Source organism: Taurulus bubalis (genome assembly GCF_910589615.1).
Source record: "Taurulus bubalis genome assembly, chromosome: 16".
Taxonomy (NCBI): domain Eukaryota; kingdom Metazoa; phylum Chordata; class Actinopteri; order Perciformes; family Cottidae; genus Taurulus; species Taurulus bubalis.
The window spans coordinates 4,827,357-4,844,676 of NC_136604.1; the positions used below are offsets into that span (position 1 = coordinate 4,827,357).

Sequence of the window (17,320 nt, forward strand, 5' to 3'; positions counted from 1 at the left end):
AGAGATCTTGCCTGCTACCCTTCAACGCCTTCATCGGCCTGCGTCCTCCGCTCGAGTCTACACTGTGAAAGGCCCCACATCGTACATCTCGAAACCCGAGCCTGGAAGAGAAATCCAAAAGGCCGCGACGGACAGGCACATTTACCGTCACAAGAGAGTCGGTGAGGAGGGAGATCAATCTGAGAGGCCTCCAAAGGACTTCAAAGGCTCCTACCACTGTGATGCACCAGTCGGCCGGCTCGGTGTTCAGACCAAGAAGGGGTTCTGCAGAGGAGAGGAACCTTGGGCCAATGAGGGTGACCGGAAAAGCTGTAGCGCTTCCTATCTCCCCCCTGAAGACAGAGTCACCCGATGTCCCGACTCAGACAAGGAGTCCAATCTTCCCGTTTCTTATGTCCCTTCAATTGTACCAAAGTTCTCCTATGAGATACCAACCGTTCACATTACTCCTTGTGACCCAGTCAAGGAAGTCCTGCAGACGTTTGTTAAAACGACTGTTGCTCACTCATCTGCAGTTTTTGAAGAGTCTGAGTGTGTGAAGATGCAGGAGGATACGATGAAGGGGCCCCCAGAAGAATTGATCCCAGATCCCAGAGAATCCCAGAACCCAGGCTCGGAGGTACCTGGAGAGGTAGTACCTGCAGTGGTGGACGAGCACACAGTCCTTTTGATGGCAGAGCTTACTGAAAAGGAAGAACGACAGGACGTTAACGATGAAGGTGAGGCAGCTAATGTGGTGACTGTTAAGAAGTACGATGTTTCGCTGATGAAACGGCTGAATGTTTAGGTCTTTGTCCCTGTGACCCAAGCTGAGACCTTTTTAACTCTGATCCCAACCATAAATCAGCAACACCTCCATCAACAGTAACAGAAAAAGTGGTGGTTGCTCTTATCACTCAGACCATGGAGCAGACCATTCCCCTCACAGCCATGTCTGAGTTTCATATCGCCTCAGAGACCTCCACCAGTCCAGCCTTTGAGACCCTGTTGTCCCTTCAGAGGGTCCGGTTGTTTCCCTGAAGACCACTATGCTTCAGGGAGACCAGGGCTTCCTCACAGAGGGTCCGGCTGTGACTTCCTGGAAAGATTGAGCTCCATTTAGTACTTCGTCCTCCTCCTCTTCATCTGTTTCCTCCTTGTTTCTCTTGTCTGTAGTAGAGGCTATCTGGGCGTTGCTATGGACACTGCTAGTGTTTGGGAGGTTGAGAGAGGGATAATTTGATCTTCTAGCAATACAATAGCAAGTAATGACCTTGTCATTTTCCATACAGCTAAATAACAACCAGACTGCCAATTAGATATCTTTTTACCGGATGCATGAAGTATTGGGCCAACCTGTAGCTTCCTTGCATGACCAGTTATGAAGTGTTGTGTAGATGTTTGCACAATTGTTAGTGTTGATTTTCAGTTTAAAAGTGGGCATCATTGCAGGCAAGAGTTTTAAAACAAAGTACATACCCCTTTACTAATTTCTTTGCTGACTTTTGGTGCAACTTTCTGTGCTAAAATAAGGATTGAGCACTTGTGACTGTACTGTAGCGGAGGAAGAGACAGGGCCGGTTCTACGAGGGTGCAAACGCATGTATTTCACCCTCAGTGGAAATGTGACTAATAAATGCGAAGCGTAAAGTAGTAGTTCCACGGTCTGTGTGTGCGTCTCCATAAACACCTTCTGTTTTGGTTCATGTCTCGTGTAAACCGGCAGATTGAAGTTGAGCGGGTGTGATGATTACTAAACAGTCACGTCGCTGGTCTCACGGCTCTGGAACAGCCGTGCCGATCGCAGTTAAACGTACTAACGACAGATCAATCAGGAGAGACAGTGAGTGATTAGTAGTTAATATTTATTTTGCCAGATGATAAGTCCATGGTTACACCGAATTTTTTTGGCTCTTGAACTCCGCGAGGAGATTGAGATCGCACTGTGTTTGCCCTGAGCGGCAGCAATCTGTAGATCCCCCGGGGAGTCCAGACACGGGTGGTGGCGGCTGGAGGTTCTGCTGGAGTTGCTGGAGGTGCAGATGGGGTGCTGAATCTGAGAAGGTGGATGGTGCTGGGGAATCGGCGGGTCGCATGTGACACCAGCAGGACGCTAGAGGCGGGGATAGAGAACATTTAAAGGAGATGGCAGCAAGCGTATAGGATAGCGAGGAGGGCGTGACTCTGCGCTAATGGCTGCTGAACGGCTGGTAGAGTCTGACGCTTCTGCCACTTCTGACAGGGACATCCGGTATGACGTGCGTGCTGCTGGTAAGGGACATTATGAGTGAGAGGTCGCGCCTAGTGGGAGGGGATTGTCTTCCTGTCTGAACTTACGCTATAGCTTCATATCAGCACCTCATGTCTGGATGGGCCAAAGCGCCATGACATGACCACACATCTTCAGATGGACAAGGATTTTCCATCAGGTAGTCACTATCATAATGATAAAATATAATAATTTAATTTGGCCAAACAGTTCATAAGATGAGATCGAACAACGCTATTTTAGCAGTACTTCTAATGTATCACTTTATACATGGTCACATAGTTTAATAATCAGTGTTACATACAAGTGTGTGCAATGTGATCCAAGGTTAAAACCTAAGACGCTTCTAAGAAAGCTGGAAAAGAGTCTATGGTGTGCTCCGGTAACCGGCGCATTCAAAAGTAATATGGTAATGTCACAAGTAATGTAACTTCAAGAAATACCCTCTTTTTTTTTTTTAAGGACTAAAAAGTGCCTTCTTATACTTCCTTAGTAACTTGCCCAACACTGATGCCGTTACATGTTTGTTCCATACAAGAACAGACAGACACCCTATTTATTTATAGACTACTGACACATGAATTCACCATCCAGGGCGTCCTCATAGGGAACTGAACTTAATCACTCTGTAGACAATCTTTTATTACGTCAAGGGGTGTAAATATTATTATAGGTTTGTAGGTATTCTGTAGATATGTTTTTGTCATGGCTTGTGCAGAGTAAATCCTTAGTATTAAAGTGTTGAGATTTCATATAATGTGTACATGTAGATGTTGTTGACATTGAGTCGTATTTGCACAGTAATGACTGATGGGCTTCCTTCTGCCACCTGCTGGGGACAAAGTGATCTGCTTTGAATACTGTCCTGATGCGGCACTGCACATCATGTCTGTGCACAGACCGCCCAGTCATTCTCTCGTGGTCTGGCAGAATAAGCAGCATCTCCCAGCGCTCTCATATCCTGAATCACTTACACAAGATGTCAGCTTGATGATGATCAGCGCTTCTGCACAAGCCTCACAATAAAGCTCCAGACTTTACCTTACCATGCAGCCTGCCTGCAAACTTTCCGTTGTCGGGGCCGGTGCATATGACTAAGCAGAGCGGCCGGGAAACGTGAGCCCAGTCAAGCCACACTCAGCTCTTTCCTGCCCGTGCCTCCGCAAGAAGGGGCGAAGCAGTCCGGATGAGAACATGTGGCAGTTGCCACCTTTCATCTGCCCTTCAGTGCGTTAGCCCAGCCTGCAATGAACGTAAACTCCAACATTTAAACAGACTGCAGTGCACTTGAATGGACCAGCCCCGGCAGCACACACACACAGAGAGTCACCAACCGTCTCACAGTGCTGTGTGTTGCATTTATTACGTGGTATAAGGAAAGCGAACGGGACGCCACTCGAGCTGCGATGGACATGAAACACTCACGAGACTTCATGGAGGCTTTGATTCAACACGGCCAAGGTAGGAAGCCTCCGCCGTTGGAACAGTTCTGTCTTCTTACCAAAAGGTGTCAGCACAGAAGTGCTTTATGGTGAGGCTCGTGTAGGGGACCAGAGAGGATGCAGCAGGTATGGGTGTGTCTCTCGCTGCCAGTGGACTTATAACAGTCCAGGACAGGGCTTTGTGTTTGTCATCAAGTGACGAGACACCATAAGTGTTTTTGTGTGTCTGGTTTTCTGATACCAGATGTGTTTATTTAGAGAGTAAGAGTGAAGGAGATTATAGTTCCTGCTGTGACTTCCCGCTGACGACCACACCACCCACGCTGCCCCGCAGCGTCTGGGATCATGTTCCCTGGCGTTGAATCCAAGCGGGCGGGGGCGGCTGCTCCACGTCTCAGTGAAGCACCAGGCCTGGGTGGGCTCCGAAATAATGCACAGCTGTATAGATCATGCCTTGAAGAGACACAGACTGTACAGTGGGTTGCATTGAACAGACACAGTGCCTTAGTGTTGCTTGTTATTTTCGTTTATCTGCAGGCCTGCAACTAATGATTTAGTTTTTTTTAAGGAATCCATTTGTTGATAAAATGAAGGGAAAAAAAGAGCTTTAGGCGCCATCAATCCAAATGTTGTCAAAACAAATATTTAAGTAGATAAGTTTATCTTTAGTGTGTCATAAGAGTTGCTGCGACTTGGTAGTACAAGGAATAGTACACTGTTAATGTTCTTAAATCACAGTTTAACACAACTAAAACATCATCAGAATGATGCCCAAATGATTCCATACATTTATAATTAATCAGACAAATCGTCCAGCTCCTCTTGTCTTAGCTTTGAGTCCATTGCTTTAGTGCTAAAGTATGATGCTCATCCTGTGGATGTGGGCGCATATTTTAACTGTCCTCAGTTCTTTTATGGCTTCCACAGAGAAGCCTTTGTTATAGTAGCTCGCTGGCAAAAATCATGTTTTCCGCTCTTTGTCTAAATCCTCTCAGGAAATGTGTCCCTGGGAGTTTCTGCAGCGCTGCGCATGGATTTCATCCAGAGGCGCTCGTCAGAAACCACTACGCATGAGACGCTGTTTCCACTGAGGAAGCCTCTCGAATTAAGTCAAAACTCGCAACGCTGTCTAGTTCTCACTTCGCAGCCGAGCCTCCGGTTCTCTGGTCTTTTCTTTTTTTTCTTCTTTTTTTTTTCCCCTTGCTTGGTTTCTCAACACGCCCCCCTGGTTTTCATCAGAACACAATGTCGGGAGGTCAGATTTGACTCCTTGGCAGTTCAGTGTTTTCTCTAAAAGTTGTGAAGACGCAGAGCAAAGATGGACTTATGCTGCTGTTTCTGTCCTGGACCACCGAATGGTAGGTTTGCTTTTTCACAGGAGCTTTTCACTTTAAACTCTCTCGGTACATTTAGGGATGTTGCTACAATGGGAACTAACTCGGTAGAGTTTAAATTCTTGCCCTCTGCATGCCATGTGAGGACAGGGCCACTCCCAGCATCAATGTATTTTTCTTTTGAAGATTGCAGATTAAAAACATTGCTGTCATTGCTCACCTACCTGGGGAATCTTTGTCATTAGTGATTGAGGCATTTTAACTAAAATCAAGAGAACTTTTTACTCAACAGACTGATGTGAAGTTGGGCTTTATTGCCGTTGTGCGGGTATGCAGAGCATGTGTCACAATATGGGAATCATTGAGCAAACGCATACCATGGGAGGTGAGTGGGAGGGGGCCGACTCCTCCCATGAAGGAGTGGTGGATTTAATTTATTCCAGACATCTGTCCGGCTTCCTTGGTTTTATTCCCTTTGCCCAGTCTGCACTGACTAATCGGCAATTTGAGCTTCCAGTTTCTGAGGCTCTGGAGAGATTTGGTTGACATTTTGAAAACTGGGATCATGAGGTCTCTCCTCAGATGAAAATCTCTCGGTTAAAATCACCCTTTCCTCTTTGTTTACAAATACTCTACTTTCAAGGCAACTTAACATATATTCATTTACTTTGTGCACCGGGCCAAAGGCGGCTCGAGGTCGACGCTCCCCCCGTCTATTTCTGCTTCTTTTATGCTCGCTTTGTCTATTTCGGCTGGCGTGTGGCATTGCTTTGCCGCTGTGTGACCGTGACACCGGTCTTGGTGTCGGGTTTCTGCGTGACACTATTTGGAGCGCACGCCAATAGAGTCAAGTTCCCCGCACGACATGTTCTGACTACAGAACGTCTGGCAGAGATGCCGCTTTGCCCGCGGCAAGATGATTTTACAGTGATGCAAACAGGTGTGTGTGTGTGTGTGTGTGTGTGTGTGTGTGGATTTTTGCAGTTAACGTTGGTCTTATCAGAGGACTCCATCAAATGTCAAGGGCTTACAGTCCTTGCAGCTCTGTGCAATGAGGAAACACCTTGGCTACAAAAGGGGTGTAGCTGAGAACCAGGTGAATTGCTCAGAAGGATTTACTGGTGACCAGAGAGTGACAATTTTAATTATAGCTGAACAACAGGTTTGAAGTGACGCTGTCAGAGGGAACTTAGTCTAGTTTTAAGCTGACATTTTGCCTGGAGGCTCTGATTGTAAGGGTTAAATCCAAAGGAGAGTTTGAAACGGTTGGTGGTGAAACAGTATGCAGCTCAATAGGTTTCTGGGAAGCGTATAGGCTGCGCTGCTCAAACATACGGAAGCAATTACAGCAACGTCTAGGGAGAAGTAATGAAGTTGCATAACGAGAACAAATTGATTGCGAGTGGGTTTTTGTGTGAAGGGGAAAAATATAGCGTGGCTTTAGTATAAACATTTGGCCGGGGGAGGAAGGGGTTGGCCTGAGATGATATGCAAGTCGTAAACCGGGATGGAAAATAACTGAAGGGGCTTCTGCGGGTAAAATAAAATCCTATGGAGGGAGTCTGGAAACTTTGACACTGTCTCAAGGTGGATCTCACTCATTTTGCTTATCATCCAGGCTGACTGGAGTGAGTGTGTGTGTGTGTGTGTGTGTGTGTGTGTGTGCGTGTGTGTGTGTGTGTGTGTGTGTCCCACGAAACCGCCTCATGTATTATTAACTCCTGCAGATAGGCTGCAGCGAGAGAGGAGAGCAGCGAGCGGAGTCACTGAGGAGGACAAAACTTCTTTTCAATCACTTTAAAGCTGCAGAGTTGCTTGTGCTGGCAGAATTAGAGCAGCTTTTGAAATAAGTACAATTTAGAATAATATAAAAGAAGTGTGTAGAAGCGATAGAGGAACTGTTAGAGTGTAAAGTACAGGGGAAAAGTGGGAGGGAGATCGGCCACTTGTGCCAGAGGACTGAGTCACAGAGAAGAGAGGGAGGGAGGGGGTGCTCTCTGGTTCGTCTCTCTACTGTGAATGTCACGGACAACTTGGCTGCGTCGCTTGTTTTTAAAGTCCGGGATGGCACCACACCCCTAGGCGCACACACCTCTCCACCCCCCTCCCTCACCTTTCACCCCCCCCTTCCCTCCCCACGTTCCCCAGCCCTCCCGTCGGACTTCAGAGCCCGGGACTCTCCACTTTGTACCAGGCCTGATGCCGGCAAGCCCCCCTGGAAATGTGTTCCCGGCCCTGGTGGTCGCGGGCCACATTATTACCTTAATCTTTGCCTGGCAGTGGAGAGTACGGAAGACGCAAGGTAAGAAAAGCCGGGGGAATGTCACCGCTGGAGGCTTTCTTTACTTCAGGAGAGATGACGGTGCCTTCGGAGGAATTGAAAGGTTTTTTTTCTGTTCAAAATAGTTTCTCGCCGGCTGTTCTCGTCCGTCGTCTCCGGTCTCTACTGTTCCGTGTGTTTTCATGACACACACTCCTTCTCTCGCTTCCTCGCTCTCCCTCCCCCCCTCTTTTTTCCACCCTCACACGTCTGGGTTTCCTGTGGTATGGACATGTTGCTGTTAACCCTCTAAATGCTGGCTGTAATGTGATGACCTCGGAGTCAGAGCATTCTGTTTGAACGGGTTGTTTTTTTTGGCTTGAATTGTGCGGCATGAATTGTGTTGCGCTTAAGCCTCTGACTAGTCCGGTTCTTATCTTTTCCTTCTCCTTCATTGTTAATAAACTGGTTTAGTCGTTTTCTTCTTGGAATGAATATCCTCTTCACAACAAGAATGAGTCTCTATTGGTCCCACTGAAGAGCCTGAAGGTTACCTCCAGACACCTGTGGCTTTTGATGTCACAGACACACCTCACACAGGCCCTTTTTTACATATTTTCTTTTTTTACTGTTGACACAGCTTGGCACAATAGCGGTGTCAAACACACCCCTGCAGGCAACACGCCCCAAGGCAAATTATAGGATGTCTGACTGACAGTCTGCAGGTGTACATAAAGATGTATGTGTTTATCTACCTCTGAAAGTATTGTGACAAACCAGTTTGGCAAACAGGCACACTCACTTTAGACAATGAAGCAGCCTAAATAGATAAAGTATCACCAAGTCACGTCTAAACTGCAATCCAGCTGTATACTGTTTATTACAGGATGAAATGGTCTGGTTGTTTTTGCTAAACTGAAGCCATGCAGTGTACTTTCTCCTTATTGCTCCCAGTGGCCGAGGTCGGGTAATAAACGGCACAATCCTTTAAAAAAAAGTAAGTTGAGGAGGACACGCCTCGAGTAGATAAGAATAGTTTTCACAACAGCGACTTGCCTGGGGGTTGTAGTGAGTACACAGTGACAAGAAAAATAAAACTTTCTCAGAAAGAAGCCTTAAAATCGCTTAATATGCAAATCACAGAACCAAAGTGAAAATAATTACAAAAGGACCCTCCTCTCCTCGTCTGTGCTCTGAGTATATGCATTCTGTAAACCGTGCACAGCCCGAGTGCAAAGGTTGCCTGGAAGAGCTGGCAAACATTGCATTGCAAACGCGGGCCTTGTTATCTCTCCCCTCAATATCTAGCCCACTTTCCTTTAAAGAGATCTGCTTTCGGCTGCCGCAGTGCAGACAATGAGTCTGCACCCTGTGCATCAGCACCGCTCATGTTCCCTCTTCCCAGCGCTTCCCCGTGCTTTAATGATGCATTCTGATCAGAGGCGGGAAGTGGCTCGATCGATTTCTGGCCGTCTGATTTGAACCGCACCTGTAGCGTAACAAACATCTGCAGCGTTGACACGCTGGATGTACGGACACAGCTGGCTGTGAGTTTGAACTGTAAGCTTGCCGGAGCCACAAGGTGCCTTTGACACAGTGGGAAGGAGGGAAGTAGGTAAAAGGGATTTCACCCGGCGCCAGGGTTTAAAAAAAGCTCACAGTGCCACACATGGCGGCCGGCTAGTGGTAGTAAACTCGACACTGGGACTGGAGAACTGTGTATCCTGGTTACGCTCATAACAAGGAGGAGGAGGAGGGGGTCTGGGGTTTTCCTTAAGAGGCCTCATGCTGATCCTCGGGACCTTTTCATTTAAAGAAGAATCTGAGTTCTCTGTTGCTTAGATAATTAAGAATGGTTGTTTCTATAAATCCTAAACTGTTATGACTCAGGCGAGGCCTGTTGATCTCGACCCCCCTCTTCAACACTCTGCAGTGGCGTCTCTCGTAACGCTCGACTTCTAACTTGAGATTTCCGTTAACGATTTTGTACGAGGCTCTGAAAAGATTAGAAAGCTGAATACGTCTAATCCATTCGGGAAGCCACACCCAAAAGTCTGCGGCAGCGTTCACGGAGGACCCTCTAGACTGCCGGCGTCTGCAGAACCACACGCGGGAAGGACTGGGCTCTTGATTTCTGGCCGGCGGTGTGCAGCCATGACTCACTTCCCCCGTCGTCTCCTTTCACTGCGACAGTAATAACAGACTGGAGGAGGGAGGGAAGCCTCTGCTTTCACTGGAAAGTGGAAAAAAAGGAGAAAAAAACAACAACATGCTGTTACTGAAGGATGTCAAGCGTTGAGAATAATGCGCGCCCACCGCGTCCCCACACGCCCTTCACACTACAATAGCGGCGTAACATGAAACACATTAGTGGTGAAGCCCGCTGGTAGTCAGCCACACAGAACACGCTATTTTGTGCAAACAAAATGACCAATAATCAAACAATGGGTGCATGTAAAGAAAGCCTTGTGTTCATATCGTGTGCACAGGTGCACACTGTTAGGCATTAATTTGTCACAACCAAGATCTTTACCATATGATTCTTGCTTTTGTAACCGACCCAGAATCGTACAGACGACTGACCCTTTAAGTCCAGTGAAGTTTCTGACTGAGCTCTGTTGGTTGCTGTATAGTTTTATTGTTTAAATTACAGTCCAGCTAGTCCAGCCGTGAGGTGGATTCACTGTACTGTCATGGCGGTTTGTACGCTGCCTTAACTTGACCATGAGCCAATATCATGCCCTTGTGAATGTGAAGTATTTCTTATGCACAGAAAGGGAAAACAAGAGTCCTGAGGTGGAGTAAGTTATGAGAAACAGCTGTTGCACATGTGAGGCAGGGGGGGTGATCATGCAGTACCCAGTGGCACATGACAGACCTGCACTCTGCCCTTTGTTGTTAACAGTCCGTCAGGGAGACAATGGATAGGAGCGTCTCGATCAAGTTATTCTAGTGGCTTCGCATCCAGGGGCCTGCGGGGTAATAGAGTCTGAGCCGAGGCGCAGACATCCCTCAGGCTAAAATAAGGACATCGTGATAGTTCAGCAGTAGAAACAACACGGTTTATTTCGGGGGATGTTCCTCTCGGGCGCAACAGATCGGTTTAACGCGCCGTGCGCACGAAGCGACAACCGGAGGAGGATGAGCGGCACAGAGCTCCGTTCATCTCACTAAACGGAACAAAAGTGGGCCGGGCTTGTGACAAAGTGTCTGCAATCTGACACTGTGTGTGCGTGTGTGTGTTTCTTTTCTTCTCGGATAGAGAGAGTTTTTGAGGGCTGGTCCCACTCACGAGAAACACGCGAATCAGTGGGGGCGCGTTTTTTTTTTTTTTTCCGGGAAAGTTCAGCGCGCTCTTCGTTTTTACGCGCGGCCCAAACACACACACACACACACACACACACACACACACACCAGGATGGCCGAGGTGGAGGATACGATGCGCGCCGCCTTGCCGTCCTGGTGCGGCGGCGTAACGATCTATCGACGAACAAATTACATCCACGAGATGAGCGGCGGAGAAGTGGGCTCTCATCTGTACAGTCGCATGTGCTGCGCAGGTAAGGTCCGGCCGGCTGCGGCTCCATCGCTCTGCGCCTGTAGGAGGATATTCGTGTTGGGAGGGGCTCCGGGGTGTGTGTGGGTGGTGGGGGGGGGAAGGGGGCTCCGCCCACTATACAGTAACCCCCGAGGGTCAAAAGAGTGGGCGTCTCTGAGCAAAGCTTTTGTTTTTCTTGTTTTGTTTTTTTTGTTTAAGTATAGTTTATTGTTTCAGCAACTTTTGTTGCACTTTTGTAACTTTTTAAAGGAGCACTCAGTGATGCCACTATCCCACAGAGCAGATACTTAGTAGCACTTAGTTGGCACTTTGTAGTTTGGCTTTATTGAAGAAATTGTACTTTCTTGATTCTTGTTGTTCTGAGTTTGTACTCGTGGTTGAATGCACTTATCGTAAGTCGCTTTGGATGAAAGCGTCAGCTAAATGTAATGCAATAGAGCTGTAACAACTAATCAATTAGCTGGTTACAGAAAGCAACCATTTTGTTAATTAATCAATTATAAAAAATACTTTTGTGAGCCAAAATGCCAAAACACTCTGGTTCCAGCTTCTCAAATGCAAATGACATTTTTCTGGTAATATTAATAAACCAAACAATGAATGTAATCATGTAAACTTATAATGATATCAATAAGTATATAATTAGATCGGTAATGTGATGGTGTTTGATGGTCCTCATGCTGTGAACTCAGACCTGTAGTCGATGAGGAGCGCGTGTCTGATGAGCTTCAGTTGAGAAAGAAAGACGTTGTGCCGCTGCGGCCTCGGGAGACGATGACGGCTCACATTTGAATACACGAACCGTCACTGACTGCGTATACATTCAGTTTGTGTGCTAAGAGGCTCAAGATGGTGGGAGCTTGTTTGTTTGTTTGTTTCACCACCTGACTATACCGTCTGAACGTGTCACAGAGATAATCTGTAGTTTATCAGACGTTTGTGTTTCTGTGAAGTTTAACTGCTGCTGAGAAAAGTTTGTATTTTTTCCTCCAGAGGTTTAAGGTCAAAACCGCTCCTCCTGTAAAAAAAAAAAAAAAAAAAACAGCTCACTGGTGGACTCTGTCTCTGTGTGTGTTTGCTGCGTTGCCATGGCAACCACTTTCCCAAATGACTCTTCCCAGATTTTTGAAGTCAGCATAAGTCAACACCGCAGGGTCCCAAGAGACCTTGGACTTCCTTAACAGTAGTACAACTCTTGTTTTGGGATGCGGTCCAAAGAGGATTGTAAGCTCCTGGTTAGTTAGACTTTAAATCATCGTCGCTTATTCAGCCTAGTTTTGAGTTGTCGTGCCGCTTCTCCAACAGGAGAGGGAGACAAACCGTGTGGAGCAGTAACCTAATCTCCTCTCTGATTGTCTCCTCTTCACATCTAAGTATCATAAATACATCAATTATCTTGTCCTCATATCACCACAAGATTGTAAACGCCACATGTGGCTAATTACATGTTGTTTTTCTTTTTTAATGCACACTCTCTAAAAATGATACTCTTGTTGCAAAAGTGAGTAGTATGAGTCACGAGGCCTGTATAATTATGGAGGGAAGACATAATGTGGGCGACTTGGAGGACAACTAAATGTCTCAGCGTTGATGCTTTTGGGGTTCATTGGGTTCATTGTCCATCTGCATCTCACAAAGCTTCTTCTCTTTTTTCTCCCCCTGCCTATCAGCACCTGAGTTTGTTTTGAAGACGTATACATTCCTGACAGTGATAACAACAGACAGAGCTCTGTCTTATTCTGGTGCTGCTGCATGCTTTCATGCCCTCTTCATTGCCAGCTCCAGGTTGGATCTGCCCCATAATGCCCCGGGGCTTTCATTCCTCACCTTGGCAAACGCCCTCCCCGAACTGTCCAACTCTCATACCATTACCCCTCAGTCATGAACTCCATCAAGAGGCGCTCGCCACATGATACGCCAAACATTCCTGTCCTCGGTGGGACTGACACCGCGTGCTGTCACTTGCACGGAGGGAGCAGGCAGACAGAGTTTACATTTTTTGGGGGGGGCTGGGGTGGTGTTATCGCAGAAAGGCGTCTCCTCCTCCCCTCCCCCCCCACACTGCAAGGAGGGCGGGCGCGCCCTCAGGAATGCATTGACTTCTCACGCCAGAACTGTCATCGTAAAACTCCTATCAGCTCTCAGGGCTCAGGTTTTTTATCACTGCATGTTATCAGGGACAGGGGAAGGAGAACGATCCACATAATTGCATCGCAATAAAAGTGCTTCATAAACATTACACAAAATTGTGTTTTAAGTCAATGAATCAATTCTCACTGCCACTGATTGTGTCACAACTTCAATCAGCTGATATCTGCACAAATTAAGAGTTTGGCCTGCAGTGTTCTGGGAGCTGCACACCACTACGTTTTACACACGTTGCACTTTGCTCATTCTAGAGCTACTAAATAATCTGTGACCACGCTCATGTCCTCGGCACGACAACATTTTGATCCGATTACATTTCCAGCACGTACAGTATAGTGACGAGCTGAGGGCTGCAGCTTCCACAAACACACAAGTCCCGACAAGCCGCCTCCGTTACTCCGTCTGGTGTCAGTATCTGCACGGAATATTGATGCTCCCAAGGGTGAGAGGTGGTGCAGGTATTTAGGTGCTATGGGACATGAACGTGGTAGTGAGGGAGGTGCTGGTTCAGAGCACCCGAATGCAGAACTTGTGTTTTGTTCATAGGCAGAGTTGTGCGGCTGGAAATAAGTTTTATTGCATGAAACAGATGCAGATGGAACAATTCTCTCTTTTTCTTTTACCACTCATGCACCGTTCAGTCCACTCAGAGCCACAATAGCCTCTTTGTGTCGCTCAGTTTCTGCAGCAGCGTGGCTACTCTGTTAAGATCTTTTATTTGTTTTGTAAGCCACTGGCTCAACAGAAGCAAATTATTCAAAATTGGAAATTCATCATAAGAGAAATAAAATGTTCCCCTCGCAGGTTGTTCTCATTAGAGATCTAGAAATGCTTCTATTCTTCCTCTCGCTGCCCTCGCATACGGAAACCAACCCCTCAGCGCTAGTTCCCCCGTAATTGCGTCCTGATGGTGGAAGAGCGCTCGCTCTCAAGATTTTGTCGTGATTGTTCCGTGTCGAGAAATGGCCGCGGGCGTTTGTTTCCACCGCCGCGGCCTCCCATCCGTGTTGAGGAACAGGCTTTTCTTTGAGGCTCTGTGGTGGTTGCGTGGCAGGTCCAGCCCTCCAGCCTCCGACCACACAAACCGGAGACTGCCAGCCTGCGCTGTGGAGCTCAGTTGGGGTTAACAAGCTCCAGTGGGCCGTGTCCGTACAGCCTGGTCTAAATGAGGCAGTGCCCCCCTCGTCCCGGTCTGTTTGACAAACGGGTCTCAAGGACACACTGTATGTTTTGGAACAGCATGGTTTTTGTTCCGTCCTTCCACCCGAGTAAAAGCTCCTGTTTTTGACTCATTAGCCTGACCTCTGACCTCCCTCCCCAGATAATCTTCCACAAATCATGCCGTCGTCACTGGCGGTATTGCTGATGCCCTCGTTGAAATTGAGTTGAAGCAACATCCAGACGTTTTTTCTTACATAGCATTCAGTGAATTATTGACAATCATTTTCCAACTTGGATTTTTCTTTTCTTCCAGACAGCTTTCCATTTGCATGCGTTTGTTTTACGATTTGACTAAGAGCTCTCAGAGACTTGCAACTTGCTTGAGATTGGGAATCTACAATGTGAACATGTAGTTATGGTTTGGTACAGCAGCTACAAGCAGGATTTATTTTCTTTTTTTTAAGGAACCAATTTTAGGGAAGCTGTGGAAATTGTGCTCCGCTGCTAGACAATAAAATGTGAAAAGGTTCTGTTTGTCTCATTAAGAACTTAATTAGCTGAAATCACGGATATCATCCTTGAACATACTGAGCTTGCAGGGAAATTAATCTAAAATATGAGTTTGAAAATGTTCGTAAGTAGTATAAGATAAATGCAACATGTGAAATCGTTGAATCCAAAGTGACTAATAATCTGTGCAACTGTGAAGTAAACTTTGAGACGCACAGAAGTTCTTGAAGAGCTGCACATCTGTGCCTTTGATGTAATCGGTGCAGAAGGTATTGGTGAAGTGCTCAGTGAGGGTCTCTGGAGAGGTGTGTTTGGGTGGGTGGGGCTGGTGCATAACAGGGCTGGGCCGGGGGGAGAACCTTCCCTCTCCTTCCACAGATCCCTGTCTGCGTGTTGAATGACAGCTTCTGACATTGTAGCCCGCGGGCAGGCATTTAGCAAGTACTGCTGAAAAAAAAGAAAAAAAAGAAATTGCAGCATAGAATGTCAGAGACGTGCACAGGGAGGAAAAAAAAAGGGAGTAAGAACTGAATCAGTGTCCTGAACACTCCCACTTAACAACAGGATCCTACACTGTGAAGCAGTGTCTCAGGCAACAACAAGAAGTGGCAGTCTCGTAAAGCTCAACCTCGTCTCTCAACCTGCTGCTTTGTTGTTGATCACTGAGATAAGGCCGGCATGGCGATGGAGAGGAGATTCAGAAACTACTCCTCCGACAGTGTGAGTAGCGACGGGGTCTTCATAGAGGAATCCCACTATCAGGGGATGCTCAAGGCCATGGATAACAGGAAAGGTAGAGTCCTCTTTACATTGTTTCACTTGTACAGGCGTGGAGGCCTTTTGTGTTCATTCTTGTTTAATCTTTAGTGTTCTGGTCGCTTCCATCACACCAGGTGGAAATTCTTTGGTATTCTATGAAGAACTGGTGTAAATGTCGTCTAATGTCCTAAATGGTAGAATCTACGTCGGTCTTCCCTGCGGTGGTCTTCTGCGACCTCTTGAATCAAACGGGCCACGCCCCTTCATGTGTCACGCTGGATCCTCTTTTTGTTGGTCAACCAGACGAGAGATCAACGAAGCAGTGACGATATCTGGCAGGGCTCAGTTTTCGGATGCATTAACCAGACAAGTTTTTTCTTTTGCTTGTGTCCTCTCCATGTGACGCAGCCATGCAGCGATGAACAAACAAGGAATGATCTTTAATAAGGAGCCTCATGGCCTCTCGCCTCATCTTAAAAGTTCCTGAGTTTTGGAACGTTGTCCGACCCTGGTCATGGATAACGGTGTCCTCAGCAGACGGAATGTCAGCAGATTGAGTTTCTACAGAACTTATTATTAACTTCAGGAATTTCTCTCTTTCTCTTTTGAGGTTTTCTCTTTTAAATTTGGGCGACTGTGGCTCAGTGGTTAGCGTCTTTAAATCAGAAGATCGGTTGTTCAAGCCCCGGTGCCATTAGTCCTTGAGCAAGACACTTAACCCTGAATTGCTCTCCGTTGATGTGTCTACGGTGTTTAGAAAAAAATGTAAGTCGCTTTGGATAAAAGCGTCAGCTAAATGAAATGTAATGTGAATTTCACTTCTGTGGTCAGACTCTGAAACAGACTCACAGTCACGAGCGTGTCTGTGAGTCAGCGACATAATGCCACCCCGACGTGGGCGTTGGCACCACGGGATGTCGCTTCCTTTGCTCTCTTCCTCTGATCACTTCAGTCCATCCAGATAATGTAGTCATGCTGTGTGACCGATAAGAAAAGCTAGCATAATGCTTCCACTGTTTCTTCAGATCAGGTCTCTAATCACTTCTTCAAAGGCAGACTTGTTTTGTTGCGTCATACCGGCCTCTACGTTTGACAACCACTCTCATCACTTATTGAAGCGCCACGGTGAACAAGTGAAAGGGATCCGAAAGGGTGGTAGTTGGGTGAGGAGGGAAAACATTTCCTGCTAGATATACCTGCTGGTATGTGAGAGCCCTGCTTGTAGAACCCTAAACAGCAACAGTCTCGCAAGCTGCAACATGTTCCCGTCGAGGTGCTAATCTGAGGGATGTCGGCGGTAAATTACACGTCTCCCCTGACAAGCGCAACACCTTTATATTTCCTTTGTGTCGGCGGACTGATTTTAAACCAGCGTAACAGCAACTTGTGCAGTCTCATGTTCAACGTTCTGGTTTCGGGCTTTGGGGAGAACAGATATTCATCAAGTGATGTTTTCCCTGGAGCGTCTCATCAGATGTGGGACCGTAACGGTAGTTTTGGATGTTTACTGCCAACCATCTTTTACAGCAGTGGTTCCCAACTCGTTGGTCAAGACCCCTCTGTGAGGTCACAAAGTGTTATTTTTGCCAATTCTGCTTTGTTTGACTGCCTCAGGCCTCTAAAAACCGAAGACTAAGTCCATGAGAAGTAAACGTTCCCCTTTGAGAACTGTTTCCAACTGGTAGACATGTGCAGTGTCACGATGTGAAGCCATCCGGCATTGCTCCCTCTGAGGTCATAGACTAATACATTTGGGGGTCATTGTTCTATATTCCTCCAGGCGGCCCTTGATTTAAATTCATTTCCCTATGTGAACAAAAACAATTTGCATTTGCGACTTGTAATTTACTTGATGGGTCATTCACATGAAACGTTATTGACGTTCTCTTCTGAATGCAC

The 17,320-nt window shown here is 46.8% G+C and overlaps 1 protein-coding gene across 1 annotated transcript in view; it reads left to right on the forward strand.

Moving 5' to 3' along the window:
* The window catches only part of pleca (plectin a), a gene marked incomplete at its 5' end in the record, with an annotated part of 99,810 nt that overhangs the window by 47,240 nt on the left and 35,250 nt on the right, over positions 1-17,320 (forward strand). The window lies entirely within an intron of this gene.